Source organism: Mus caroli, chromosome X (assembly GCF_900094665.2).
Source record: "Mus caroli chromosome X, CAROLI_EIJ_v1.1, whole genome shotgun sequence".
NCBI lineage: Eukaryota > Metazoa > Chordata > Mammalia > Rodentia > Muridae > Mus > Mus caroli.
Genome location: NC_034589.1, coordinates 141,770,428 through 141,784,522, shown reverse-complemented (window position 1 = coordinate 141,784,522; position 14,095 = coordinate 141,770,428). Strand labels below are relative to the sequence as shown.

At 40.2% G+C, this 14,095-nt stretch overlaps 1 protein-coding gene across 1 annotated transcript in view; it reads right to left on the bottom strand.

Moving 5' to 3' along the window:
- Window positions 1-6,962, bottom strand: part of Foxr2 (forkhead box R2) — a 16,528-nt gene extending 9,566 nt beyond the window's left edge. The window contains exons 1-2 of the mRNA XM_021154140.1: window positions 6,904-6,962; window positions 6,664-6,739 (exon numbers count right to left, since the gene is read on the bottom strand). The gene's annotated coding sequence lies outside the window, so the exon portion shown is untranslated. The remainder of the gene's footprint in view (window positions 1-6,663; window positions 6,740-6,903) is intronic.
- Between the last annotated feature and the right edge of the window lie 7,133 nt (window positions 6,963-14,095).

Here is a 14,095-nt window from a genome sequence, read left to right as displayed (position 1 = left end):
CAATGGAGTACTACTCAGCTATTAAAAAGAATGAATTTATGAAATTCCTAGCCAAATGGATGGACCTGGAGGGCATCATCTTGAGTGAAGTAACACAAATTTTGACATTCTTAAGAACTTACTTTAATCTTTAATCTTGAAGGCTCTTTGAACGCTGCAATGTGAGTTCAAAATTCTCAGAAAGGGGGCTGGTGAGATGGCTCAGTGGGTAAGAGCACCGACTGCTCTTCCGAAGGTCCAGAGTTTAAATCCCAGCAACCACATGGTGGCTCACAACCATCCGTAACTAGATCTGGCGCCCTCTTCTGGAGTGTCTGAAGACAGCTACAGTGTACTTACATATAATAAATAAATAAATCTTTAAAAAAAAAATTCTCAGAAAAAAATTTTTCTTTTTTTTTTCATTCCAATACTTCAAAAGTCCTGAAATGATGAAGAGACACACTAACTTATTTGCAATAGCTTTTCATTTATAAGACACGCTGAGGGCTAATAACTCCTTTGTCTCTTACTGCTTGTTTTCCAAAAGGTATGACCTCACCTTCCTGGGTAAGCAAAGAAGACTCTATGAAACAAAACCAATATTAGGTCAAATAAAAGGCTTGTCTAGACAGCTACCACCAGGGGCAAATTTCACATAACTAGTGCAAAAAGGCATATAACATTAGGTACTAAATAACTTGTAAAAATAGAGAGAGTACATAGAGTGTCAGGGTTTGATCTAGTACATATTTCACACCATGTCATCTACCTTGCCATTCTCAAGAGGACAATTCACAGCAGCATACATATGATAAATGTATACATATAAAGCAGCCAATCCAATTTGGCAGAGTGATGTCTCATATTTTGGCAAAGCCCCTCCTATTGCCTCCAAACTTATAAGGAATAGTGAGTCAAACTACACAGAGAAAGAGATACATCATACTAGACAACAAATCCCACTCTAAGAAAACAAACAAACTCATGATACCAGAAACTTTGCAAAACTGATGAATAAAACTGAAGGTATTGACTTGCTGACCTTTTGAATACCAAGAAGGAATTAGAAATGCAGATTGTGGCCGTAACCCAGCATCCCCATTCTGGCATCTACTGTACTGAAAACTGGAGTGCCAGCAAGGAGCAAGCAAAAAATATTTTAGGAAAAAATGAAATATGTGTTAGATGTTGGTCTCTGTAACAGAGCACATGTGCAAAAGAACTTGGAAAAAGACTTATTTTGGCCCCAACAACTTCCAAAATAAATCTTTGTGCCTGAGTAATGAACTCTGGGAATACTTCTGGAGGTATACCCTATCCTACCAATTCTCTCTTCTTCTTCTTCTTCTTCTTCTTCTTCTTCTTCTTCTTCTTCTTCTTCTTCTTCTTCTTCTTCTTCTTCTTCTTCTTGTTTGTTTGTCTNTCTTCTTCTTCTTCTTCTTCTTCTTCTTCTTCTTCTTCTTCTTCTTCTTCTTCTTCTTCTTCTTCTTCTTCTTCTTCTTGTTTGTTTGTCTTGTTGTTGTTGTTGTTGTTTTCAAGACAGGGTTTCTCTGTATAGCCCTGGCTGTCCGGGAACTCATTTTGTAGACCAGGCTGGTCTCGAACTCAGAAATCCGCCTGCCTCTGCCTCCTGAGTGCTGGGATTAAAGGTGTGCACCACCACACCCGGCCCAATTCTCTTTTCAAAACAGCATTTTCAGTGATTAAAAAAAAATCATTTGCATTCTTGATGTGGAAATGGGTAGGATCTGGCCAATTTCTCAGATTCCCTCAAGACATCTTTCTTATTGCCACGATGTAAAATACTTGAGTTCATTTAAATGGCCCTGAGCTTTAAAGCAGTCACCATTTCCTTGCCTCCAACTCTACACAGGCTTCTCTTTTCTAGGAAATAAGTTTTTCAAGTCTTTCCAAAGCCCAGATGCTGAAATGCTGTAAAATTTCCCGTGCATATTAGCCCATTGCCTTTTAACCCAGTCTTCCACAAAGTCTTAGGATATAGATAAAATGCAGATCAATTCTTTGCCAGATTGTATGCCCCCCAGTCTAGTTCTCAATCAGGACTAGTTGCTATTTGAAGCCTCATAAACAGTTTTCATCTTCTGGGAACCACTTCTGTTACCTGTTATACTCCGCTTATACTGCATTATATCTTCTCTACCTCATATCACCAACTTATAAAAGTTCCTTTCAAAACCTGATTCCAGACACAGAGAAACCCTGTCTCAAAAAACCAAAAAAAAACCCAAAAAACAAAAAAACAAAAAAACAAAACCAAAAAAACCAAACAAAACCTGATTCCAAAAGGAGGAATCTCAGGAAGGAGAGAAGTCGGGGGGGGGGGGGGGGGGGGGGGAGGGATAGTGGGGGCTTGACTGTCTGACAAAAACAGAGAGTGAGAACCCAAGCCTGGAGCCCACTGCTTTACTCCTGTTCCCCACCTTATTCCAGTCTCATTTCTAGTCCATAAGATGGCATGATACCGTCCATGTTCAGAGAAGGTCTTTGTCCCCTTACTCAATCCTTTCTGGAAGTTCTGTCATAGACAGTTCACTGTTGAGTACTTCACTAATCTTTTAGATGCTTCTGAATCCAATGAAGTTAACAATCAATATTTAATAATCACAGGGGCATAAACTAATGAGTATGTAAGGATAGAAAATCAAGTTTTACTTAAAATTAGCCTGAAAACTCAAATCTTAAAATATTCAAAAGTTATTAATAAGAGAACCTAACAACTATACCATGAATACATTCCCCAAATCATACTATAAAGCCATCTACTTAGGATATTCAAATAATTGGATGTATGAAAAGATATACAAAGAAAGGAACATACAGACAAATGAGAAGGAATATGAGAAATGACTCAGGGAGATAGCAAAGGGGTAAGGTGCCTGATGCAGAGTCTGATGACCTATGTTCAGTCCCCAGGACCCACAAGATTGACAGTGTTATCTTCTCCCCCGCCACACACAAGTTTTTTGCCCCTATTGCCCTAGCATAACTTATAGGCAGAACTCTATTATAGACCAAAGCATTTATAGCTGGAATTAGTGTTTACTTTTCTCCTTTGGTAGACTTCAGAGTACCTTCCTCTTCCAAAGTTGCTGAAACACAGGGGAGAAAGTTCTATGTAGGCACCAGCTTGGCTTCTCCACATTTAACATATAGGTGTTGTTTTTAGTAATGGGGCCTTGCTGTCATTTTATGGAAGGCAAGCTATAGTCTTAGCAAGCTTCACTGGTGACATGAGATATCCAGCAGAATTCTGTCTCCCCCATTATTTGGCGATTTCATTTAGATTACCCTCAGGTACATATACATTATAGGAAGCTTCTACTGTATAAGGTTCCCATACTATCCCTCAAATGGCCCTTAATTTCAGTTGTTTCTTCCCATATTCCCTCCTTCATCTACCTTTCCACTTCCCTCTGTGCTTGATTCTCCCATTCTAGTACATCCCTATCCATCCATAACTATCCTATTTCCCCTTTCTAAAGGAATATTATCCCTATAGTCCCTTGATACCTTACCTGAACCCTTTGTAGCTCTACAGATTGTAGTTAGGTTTTCTGGGTCTGAGATGCCTCACTCAGGATGATTTTCCCCCCTAGTTCCACCCATTTACTTGTTAGTTTCATGATGTCATTTTTTAAATGGCTGAGTAATATTGATTGGGTAAATGTACCACATCTATCCATTCTTCTATTGAGGGGCATCTAAGTTGTTTCCTATTTCTGCCTATTATGAACAGAGCAGTAAAGAACTTTGATGAACAAATGTCTCTGTAGTAGGATGACGTCTTTTTTGGGTATATGCTCAAGAGTGGGCTAGCTGGATTTTGAGGTAGATCAACTCCTACCTTCCTGAGGAACTGACACCCTGATTTCCATAGTGACTGTACATGTTTGCACTCCCACCAGCAACGGATAAGTCTTCTTCCCCTTATTCCATGAGCTGTCACTTGCTTTGTTGATCTTAGCCATTCTGACAGGTGTAAGATGGAGCCTCATAGTTTTGATCTGCATTTCCCTGATTGCTAAGGATGTTGAAAATTCCTTTCAGTGTTGCTCAGCCACTTGAATTTTATCCTTTGAGAGTTCTGTTTAGATCTGTAGACCCATTTTTAACTGGGTTGTTTGTTTTCTTGAAATGTATTTTTTATTTAACTTCTTTGTATACTTTAGATATTGGCTCTCTATCAAATGTGTAGTTAGTAAAGATTCTTTCCCATTCTGTAGGCTGGCGCTTTGTCTGAATGATGGTGTCTTTTGCTGTGCAAAGGCTTTTCAGTTTCACAAGGGTCCATTTATTAATTGTTGATCTTAGTGCCTGTGCTAATGGTGTTCTGTTAAGGAAATTGTCTCCTGTGCCAATGAGTTCAAGGCTATTGTCCACTTCCAATTCTATCAGGTTCAGTGTATCTGGTTTATATTGAGGTCTGTGAGCCATTTGGAGTTGAGTTTTTTACAGTGTGCTAAGCATGGATCTATTTGGATTCTTCTAAGTACAGTTACCCAGTTTACCAGAACCATTTGTTAAAGACGCTGTCTTTTTTTCCAGTGTGTGTTTCTGGCTTTTTTTTTTTTTTAATAAAAAAATATCAGGTGTCCAAAGGTGTGTCTTCAATTCAGTTCCATTGATCAATGTGTCTATTTTTTCCCAATACCATGCTGTTTTTATTACTATAGTTCTGTAGTACAACTTGAAATCAGGGATAGTGATACAGCCAGTAGTTGTTTTATTGTTCAGGATTGTTTTAGCTATCCTGAGGTTTTTTTTTGCATTTCCATATGTACCTGAAGATCGTCCCTTCAAGGTCTGTGAAGAATTGAGTTGGAATTTTGATGGNGATTGCATTGAAACTGTAGATTGCTTTTAGTAAGTACTGTATTAATCCTACTGATCCATGAGCATGGAAGATCTTTCCATTTTCTGATATCTTTTCAATTTCTTTCTTCAAAGACTTGAAGTTCTCATCATACTAGTCTTTCACTTGCTTAGTTAGTTACACCAAAATGCTGTATATTTTCTGAGGCTATTTGTGAAAAGCGATGTTTTCCTGATTTCTTTCTCAGTCCCTTTGTCATTTGTATATAGGAGGGCATCTGATTTCTGTGAGTTTTGTATTCAGGTACTTTCCTTAAAGTGTTACAATAGGAGTTTCCTGATTGAGTCTTAAGGGTCACTTAGGTATACTGTCATATCCTCAGCAAGTAAAGACACTTTGACTTCTTTTCCAACTTGCATCCCCTCGATCTCTTTTAGTTGTCTTACTGCTCTAAGACGTCTGGCTTTTAGAGACTCCATTGAGAAGCCGAGTGTAATTCTAACAGCTCTGCCTTTATATGTTACTTGGTCTTTTTCCCCCTTGCAGCTTTTAATAGTCTTTATCATGCACATTTAGTCTTTTGAGTAGAGGGGGCTTTCTTTTCTAGTCCAGTGTATTTGGGGTTCTGTATGCTTCTTGTACAGCATATAGGCATTTCGTCCTTTAGGCTAGGACAATTTTTCTTATATTATTTTGTTGATAACATTTGCTGTGACTTTCATCAGGATGCTCCTCCTTCCTCCAGTCCTATTATTCCGAGATTTGGTGTTCTTGTAGTGTCCCAGATTTCCTGAATTTGTGCCAGGAGTTTGTGAGGTTTAATATTTTCTTTGGTCAATATATCTGTTCTTTTTTCTATCCTGTCTTCAATGCCTGGGATTCACTCTTTCATTTCTTGTATTCTGTTGGCAAAGCTTGTTTCTCAGGTTCCTAAATTCAAGGTCCTCAACTTTTAATTTCCAGATTTCTCAGTTTGGGTTTTCTTTATTGAGGTGTTGTTTTAGTCATTTCTTTCGCTGCTCAGTTTTCATAGATTTTTAGAGGGGGTTTATTAATTTCCTCTTTAAAGACCTCTATCATATTCATAAAGGCGGTTTTAAGGTCTTTTTCCTGAGCTTCAGCTATGTTGGAATATTCAGAGCCTGCTGTGGCAGGGTAGTTGGGCTCTAGTGGAGACACACTGTCCTGGCTGTTATTGATTGATTGTGTGTGTGTGTGTGTGTGTCTGTCTGTCTGTCTGTTTTCTAGGTCTAGGCACCTGGAATTGGGAACATCTTAATTCTAGGTGCTGATATCTGGTCTTGTCTTTCTGGTTCTTAAAAAAGTGCTATGCCTGTGTAGGAAATTCTCCTGTGGTCTTGATAGATTTGGCCACTGGAGCTTCCAATTAAAATCTGTTTCTGGGTATTGGGAGCTGACATGTAGAAATGGAGATGGGCTAGAGGTGCGGGGGGGTCCACAGGAGGGAGGAAATCAGGGTGTACTACCAGTATCTGCTTAGTCCCCTGGGACTGAGGGCAGAGAATGAGGAGAGGTCACAGCCGAAGGTCTGCTACAGATCTGGGGATGAAACTGGGGGTTGGACTTAGAGGAATGGAGGGAGAGGTGGAGGTCTGGAGTCAGCTTATTTGTTTCCCTGGTCTGAGTAGCCATTGAATTCCTAGGGAGTGCCTGCAGGTGTTGGGGGCTGGGACAAAAGAATGACTGGGTGGAGAGGTTAGGAGGGCAAGACCTGGTGATGGGGCAGAGGGGGAAGGGAGGATGCAGCAGGTGTTCTGCTACAGAGCTGAGGATGTGACCAGGGGGTTGGATTTGGAGGAACAGGGGTAGAGGTGAAGTTAGCCTACCTGCTTCCTTGGCCAGAGTAGCAGGAGCATTCCCAGGGAGTGCCAGCTGGAGTCAGACGCTGGGATAAAGCAATGACTGGGGAGAGAGAATAGGAAGCGAAGATCAGTGGAATCCATTGGAGATGGAGGCAGAGGGGGAAGGGAAGCTGCAGCAGGTGGTCTGCTGCAGAGTTGGGGATGAGACTGAAGGATTGGATTTCGAGGAGCAGAGAGAGAGGTGAAGATCTGCAGTTAGCCTACCTGCTTGCCTGGCAGGAATGGCCTTTGGGTTCCCAGGGAGTGCCTGCTGGAGTTGGGGTCTGCAATAAAGCAATGAGCAAGGGAAGGACGTTAGGAGGGGAAGATCTGTGCCATCCAATGGAGGTGGGGGCGGGGAGGGAAGGGAGGCCTCAGCAGGTGCTCTGCTGCAGAGTTAGAGATGAGACTGGGGGGGGGGGTGAGGGGTTGGCTGTGGAGGAGAGCAGGGATAGGTGAAGAGCTGCAGTCAGCTTACCTGTTTCCCTGGTAGAAGTGACCCGTGGATTCCCAAGGAGAGTCTGCTGGAGTTGGGGGCTGGGATAAGCATTGTCTGGGGGATGGGAGGCTAGCAGCAGGTGTTCTGCTGTTGGGCTGGGGAATGAGAGGGGGAATTGGATTTGGAGAAACGGAGGGAGAGGTGAAGATTTGCAGTTAGCCTATCTGCTTCCCTGGAAGTAGTAGCCTCTGGGTTCCTGGGGAATGCCTGAAAGAGTTATTTTCTGACTCCCAAATGTACAATATGTACAAGTGTGCACATGCATGCATATACAGTAAATAAACACTCCCCCCCCATTGGTAAATGAAAACGTCATAGTCAAAGAAGAGATCAATGAACTGTACATATCCGTAGTCAAAGACTCAGTCAACATAAAGCAGGAATCATAACAATATAAAAGCACAGTCAGGAGAAATGGGGAATATACTGAGATTTATATAACATTCCTCTATAACTTAAAAGAATTAACCTATAATTCTCTATATTTGAATAATGACATTTGGTACATTTTCATACCAAAAACTAACAGCATAAAACTCATAGATGCAGTGAGTAAAAAACTCATAACATGAAGGAAAAAATATAGAGAAAGACTAATATAGGGGCGTGCTGGTCTTCGGAATTTCCGAAAGGACAGATACATTCTATTCCTGACATGTTATTTATCTAAAATAATCTCTCAATATTTACAGGATTGTTTCAAATGCACTACATCACAATGATGAACAAATTTTGTTTTCCTGCCAGTAGAATCTGGACTTCAGAGAAGTGTCCTTAATTAAAAAGAAGACAACAAATTCTACTCTTCTGCAGCAGTGAAACAATAGTAAATACTGATGCAGAGGCTGTGTGTCAGAAGCAGACCAATAAATGACGTTAAGACTTGATTTGATAAAGTCAGAGTGCTGGCGTAAAGCTACTGGTTTGTTTTACAATGACTGTAGTGATGATACCAGAGGTTGTAGCTCTCTGTGATGCGAACTTGCTGTATAATTTAGATAACTTGAAAATCCCAATACTTCTTTTCTTTGAGTAATTTTCTCAGTAGTTCATATGAACTCCACTGAGACCCTACAGTATGGTGGCTGAATACTTGACTCTACCCCCAGAAGGTACTGAGACCTCTATGCAGGATACTTACTACAAGGTAGCATTGCCTTCTTACACATTTAAAATTAGAAATAATACATATATAATACATGGAATGTACATATTCAGTTTGATCAAGTTTGACAAATGGATGCATATATGGAAACGTCATCCAGAATAACTTTTAGAACATTTGTTCAACCATAGAGGACTTTCTTATTCTCTTTGTAGTCTCTGTTCACTCATGCTTGAAGGTTATTTCTAGCTTTTATTGCTGTAGATTATTTGTGCCTTATTTTAAAAAAATATACAGTAATAACAATAAATAATAAAAATAATCTTATCAACCAGTTGAGGATTAAAAATCCTTTTTGTTAAGGACCATCAGTTAGACAGGGGAATGTAACATGGGTGCTAAAAATACTTTAAATATTGAAATAAGATAACTTAGATCTTTGTATTCTCGAAATTAGTCAAGTGAGAGGACAAAATAAAGACCATGTTAGAGGTTCCTTAGAGACCATCACTACGTGCAAAGATATACAATTAATTTTTAGCCATAAGAAAAGACAGAGAAAACAGATGAGAAGAGACAATTAGCAAATTATGTGTAATATTTTGTGTTCAAAATGGGAAAATATAAAAATATCTAAAAAATAATGAAGAATTAAAATGGTTGGTTCAAGGATCCAGAGGACTCTGCTATAGCTAATGGGACAGAATTACTGAAGGCTTTGGTAGTAATTTTTGGAGTTTAGTATCTATTTACTTATATATCTGTATATACTAAGTTCAAAATAGTAAGAATGTGAAGACATTTATAACATCCAAAACAGAAGAGGGAGATTAAGAAGCCAAGAGAGAAGATGCTAAACAGAAAACAAGATAATGGAAATTAATAAAAAAATATATCAATAAACAAAATAATCCCAACAGATTAACCTCACTGAGCAAAACCAGGATTATTAAAAGATCTTTTCCTAAACATTTCTATAAAACTAGGGTTTTTTTTGTAGTTTTAGTCAAAATGTGCACCTTTTAACAACTCAATTCATCTAACATTCATATTTTTTGATATAATGAATTTAAATTGCTTTTAAAAAACCATGAACTGCTTGGAATTCAGAGATGTATTTAAGGTCAGAGATCTTTCTTGATATTTGATTCCCCCCCCAATATTATGGTTTATTTTTGTTTGTTGTTTTGTTTTTTTAAACTGGCAGCCACTACGTTTCTAGCTGCTGATTTCAATTCTCCCATGTTCCACATTTAGCTTCTGAGTGTGGCATCATGGTTTATTTTCACTTGAACATTGCTAGTTTGGAGTTTCTGGTACAAAGAGTAATTCTATAATTGAATTTGCATTTACCATCCAGGATTCATTTCTAGTCTAGAATATGCCCCAAATGTAACTTCATCCTCCAGATTCCTCGATACAGAATAAAAAAGCTTTTATCATTAGCTACAATTTCTGCAGTATGTTTTCAGATGAGTGTTCTTGAGGTTTTTCTATGACTGAGTACCTCACACTAGGCAGCAACCCTAAGTTGTTTTGTTTTGTTTTGTTTTGTTTCTTAGCCCTTGGTACATTAATGTGAACCTTGATAATGCTATTTAATATGGACTAAGAACTACAGTTTTGCATGGTTTTCCCTAAAACTTTACTTTTTTCTACCACTTGGAGTATTCTAGAAGGTTTACCAAAAATTTGTTTGGTTTCAGACCTCAGGACAAGGGACTGAGAGGTACATATTTTACATACCAAAGCAGACCTGACACAGACCTAGTTCTTCCAGCATCCCTCAGTTCCTGCCTGGCACACCCTGCCCCCAACCTTGAATTTTCTAGCTCAAGGGCTGGGCTGCCCTTCCCCCCAGAGGTTCCTCCATATATAATCCCGCCATTTTGTTCTCTCTCTCTCTCTCTCTCTCTCTCTCTCTCTCTCTCTCTCTCTCTCCCTCTCTCCCTCTCTCTTCCTTCTCCTCCTCTTCCCTCCTTCCCTCTCTCCTCCCTCTTTCCTCCCATTTCTCCCTCTCTACCTCCCTCCTTCCCTCCCCCTCTCCCTCTCCTCTTTTCTCTTGTGTGCTCACCCCTTTCTCTCTCTTTTTCTCTCTCTCTCTCTCCCATAAACCCTTCCCCCCAAGGCGACCTCCCTGGCCTTGGGGCCAGAGGACTCACCCACCAGAGAGCAGCTTCTCAAGAAATATGCAATCTGGTGTAAACTGGCTCATTTCATCCATGGCAGAGAAATAACCTATCAAAAATGCCTTAGTACTTACTATTACTGCCCTCAGCCACCCTGGAAAAACAGGATGGGAGGGGTGCAGGGGCTGATGTGGGTGGGGGGTTTTCAAACATTTTTTTCAAGCTTCAGCCATCTTGTGGTAAATAAAACTTGCATTTAAACAAAATTAATAATCTGACCAGAGTGCTTGAGTTATCATGAAATCTGTGCCATCCAGGGTAATCCTGCTAGGATCTCAAGAGAAAAGACAGTGTGCTCAAAATTGGGATTGAATTATTGGTTTGTGGTCTGTTAGCTAAATTACCCAGTCTCTGCACAGCAGCCAATCCGAGTATTCATGAAATAGAAAAGACTTGTAGCGAGGGAGATGTGAAGGCTAGGACTTATATTTACTTCCAGGTGGCCCAGTCATGTCTAAGGGATGAAAGACATTCACTTTGTTTAATTCTCATTCAAACTCCGCTGGGGGCAGGGATGATGATAACTCCCCTCTACTCCAAGAATGAAGCCTTCAGGGAATGTAGCTCAGGTGCTTTCTGAGCTGACTGATCACCAAAAGAACATAAGAACATAGAACCTGTAATCAACCTTCCTTCCTCCCTCCCTCCCTCCCTCCCTCCCTCCCTCCCTCCCTTTTTCCTTTTTAAAATAAAAATAAATGTGTGGTTTTTTTTGAAACTGGGTTTCTCTGTGTAGCCCAGGCTATCCTGAATTCACTCTGTAGACCAGGCTGGCCTCAATCCATGTGCCTCAGCCTCCTAAGTGCTGGAATTAAAGGTATGAGCCATGACAATCCAGCCCATAATTTTTCTAATTCGTAGATTGCTCTGGTTTCTGGAAGGATCAAATGGATCATGCCATACTGCCAAAGTCCACACACAGTCATTGGAGTCTTTTCCTCCTTCAAGAAAGGCGATCTTGAGATTTCAGGTGTTTGTATATCCTCAAGATATAGGGCGTGGCTTGTAAGCATCAGGTGGAAGCCCCACTACCAATTACAAAGTAGTGTGTTTATCTCATTTCTGGAGAAACCCTGTTCATCCAAATCTCTTCTATATTTTCTTGCCTCAGAAGGGAAACCAGCACATCAAACTTTGCCCCAATGTGATTGATGTTCAGAGCCAAGTTGCAGGAGACCATCAGCATCAGTCCACTCTTCCTGCTGAGTGAAGCCCATGGATCAGGCAGGGCACTATCCCTGGGGAAAGCCAAAGGCAGGGGTCCTGAGGCCTCCACAGGAGCTGTACATCTCACCCTAGGCTCCAGCACAGACCAGAGCCACGCCTTAAAACACTTTTGGAATTGAGTTATAGATTATTAAAGCTGCACTTAAAAACCAACAAAAAGGGCTGGAGAGATGGCTCAGCAGGTAAAAGCACTGAGTGGCTCACAACCATCCGTAATGAGATCTGACACCCTCTTCTGGTGCATCTGAAAACAGTTACAGTGTACTTAGATATAATAATAACTAAATCTTAAACAAAACAAAACAGCAAGCGGAGAGAGTGAGGAGGCTGTGTTTGACTCCGGCAACCATTGCAGTACATTTAGCTCCATAGAGACAGCGCCTGGGCAAGAGAGAGTGGATGGGCACTGGGCGACTCTGTGTCTCGCGGAGGAAGATCAACTAAACATGAGCAAAGGAGAGGAGCACAAGAAGAAGCACCCGGATGCTTCTGTCAACTTCTCAGAGTTCTCCAAAAAGTGCTCAGAGAGGTGGAAGACCATGTCTGCTAAAGAAAAGGGGAAGTTTGAAGATATGGCAAAGACTGACAAGGATCGTTATGAAAGAGAAATGAAAACCTACATCCTTCACACAGGGGAGACCAAAAAGAAGTCCAAGGACCCTAATGCACCCAAGAGGCCTCCTTTGGCCTTCTTCTTGTTCTGAACAGTACCGCCCCCAAATCAAAGACGAGCATCCTGGCTTATCCATTGGTGATGTTGCAAAGAAACTAGGAGAGATGTGGAACAACACTGCAGCGGATGACAAGCAGCCCTATGAGAAGAAGGTATGCTTTGGCAAAGCTGAAGATATGAGAAGGGTATTGCTGCCCACAGAGCTAAAGGAAAACCTGATACAGTGAAAGGGGGGGGGTGGTCAAGGCTGAAAAGAGCAAGAAAAAGAAGGAAGAGTAAGATGAGGAGGAGGATGAAGAAGAGGAGGAAGAAGATGAAGAAGATGATGATGGATAAGTTGGTTCTAGCGCTGTTTTTTTTTTTTTGTCTATAAAGTATTTAACTCCCCCTGTACACAACTCACTCAAAAAAAATTGAAATGTAAAACTGTGTAAGATTTGTTTTTAAACTGTACAGTGTCTTTTTTTGTATAGTTAACACACTACAGAATGTGTCTTTGGATAGCGCTGTCTTGGCGGTATTTTCAATAGCCACTAACCTTGCCTGGTACAGTGTGGGGTTGTAAATTGGCATGGAAATTTAAAGCAGGTTCTTGTTGGTGCACAGCACAGATTAGTTATATATGGGGACAGTAGTTAGGTTTTTGTAATTTTCCTTTGGGTTTTTGGGTTTTATTTTTGTGTTTTATTATTTTTTTCCACCCTCAGTTGTCTCTGATGCAGCTTATATAAAGATAATTGTTCTGTTAACTGAATACCACTCTGTAATTGCAACAAAAAAAAATGCGGCTGTTTTGTTGACATTCTGAATGCTTCTAAGTAAGTACAGGTTTTTTAAATTAAAAAAATAGCAAAACATTAACTGTTAAAAAGATAAACTGTGGGGCTGGAGAGATGGCTCAGTGTTTTAAAGCACTGACTGCTCTTCCAGAGGTCCTGAGTTCAACTCTCAGCAACCACATGGTGGCTCACAACCATCTGTAATGGGATCCAATGTCTTTTGGTGTGTCTGAAGACAGACAGCTACAGTGTACTCATATACATAAAATAAATAAATCTTTAAAAAAAGATAAGCTGTGTATGTGTGTGTATAGACATGTTTCTTAAGTATATGTATATATGTAGTGTGTATGGGTCTGAGCATGCACTTTTGTGGTTCTTTTTGAAAAGTACAGTTCAGAGCATCCAGCAGTCTCTGACCTCCATGTGCATCTGGCACAAATGAGGTACATATAAACTCATACAGGCGTGCGCAGGCACGCACGCGCGCACAAACACACACACACACGTACACATAAATAAAAATAAACAAATACGTTTGCATTTTGAAAAGGGGTACTCCATAATAATAAACTATGTACTTGAATGCATGTACAAAACTAGGCAAAATGTTTAAAGCAAAACTAGTAGAATTGCAAGCAGACATTTGCTCAAACAAGAAAAATGAAAAGCCCCTCTACTATACAGATGAAGAAAAATCATAATGGGAAGCTGAATATAATTGAAAAGAGTGACAGAAATGGAAAATATGTTGTTTTTAATACTTTACAGAAATTTACCATAAACTAAGTCATAGTGGAAAAATTTTTTTTTCTTTTTTCTAGACAGGGTTTCTCTGTGTAGTCCTGGCTGTCTTGGAACTCACTTTGTAGACCAGGCTGGCCTCAAACTCAGAAATTCGCCTGCCTCTGCCTCCTGAGTGCTGGGATTAAAGGTGTGTGCCAC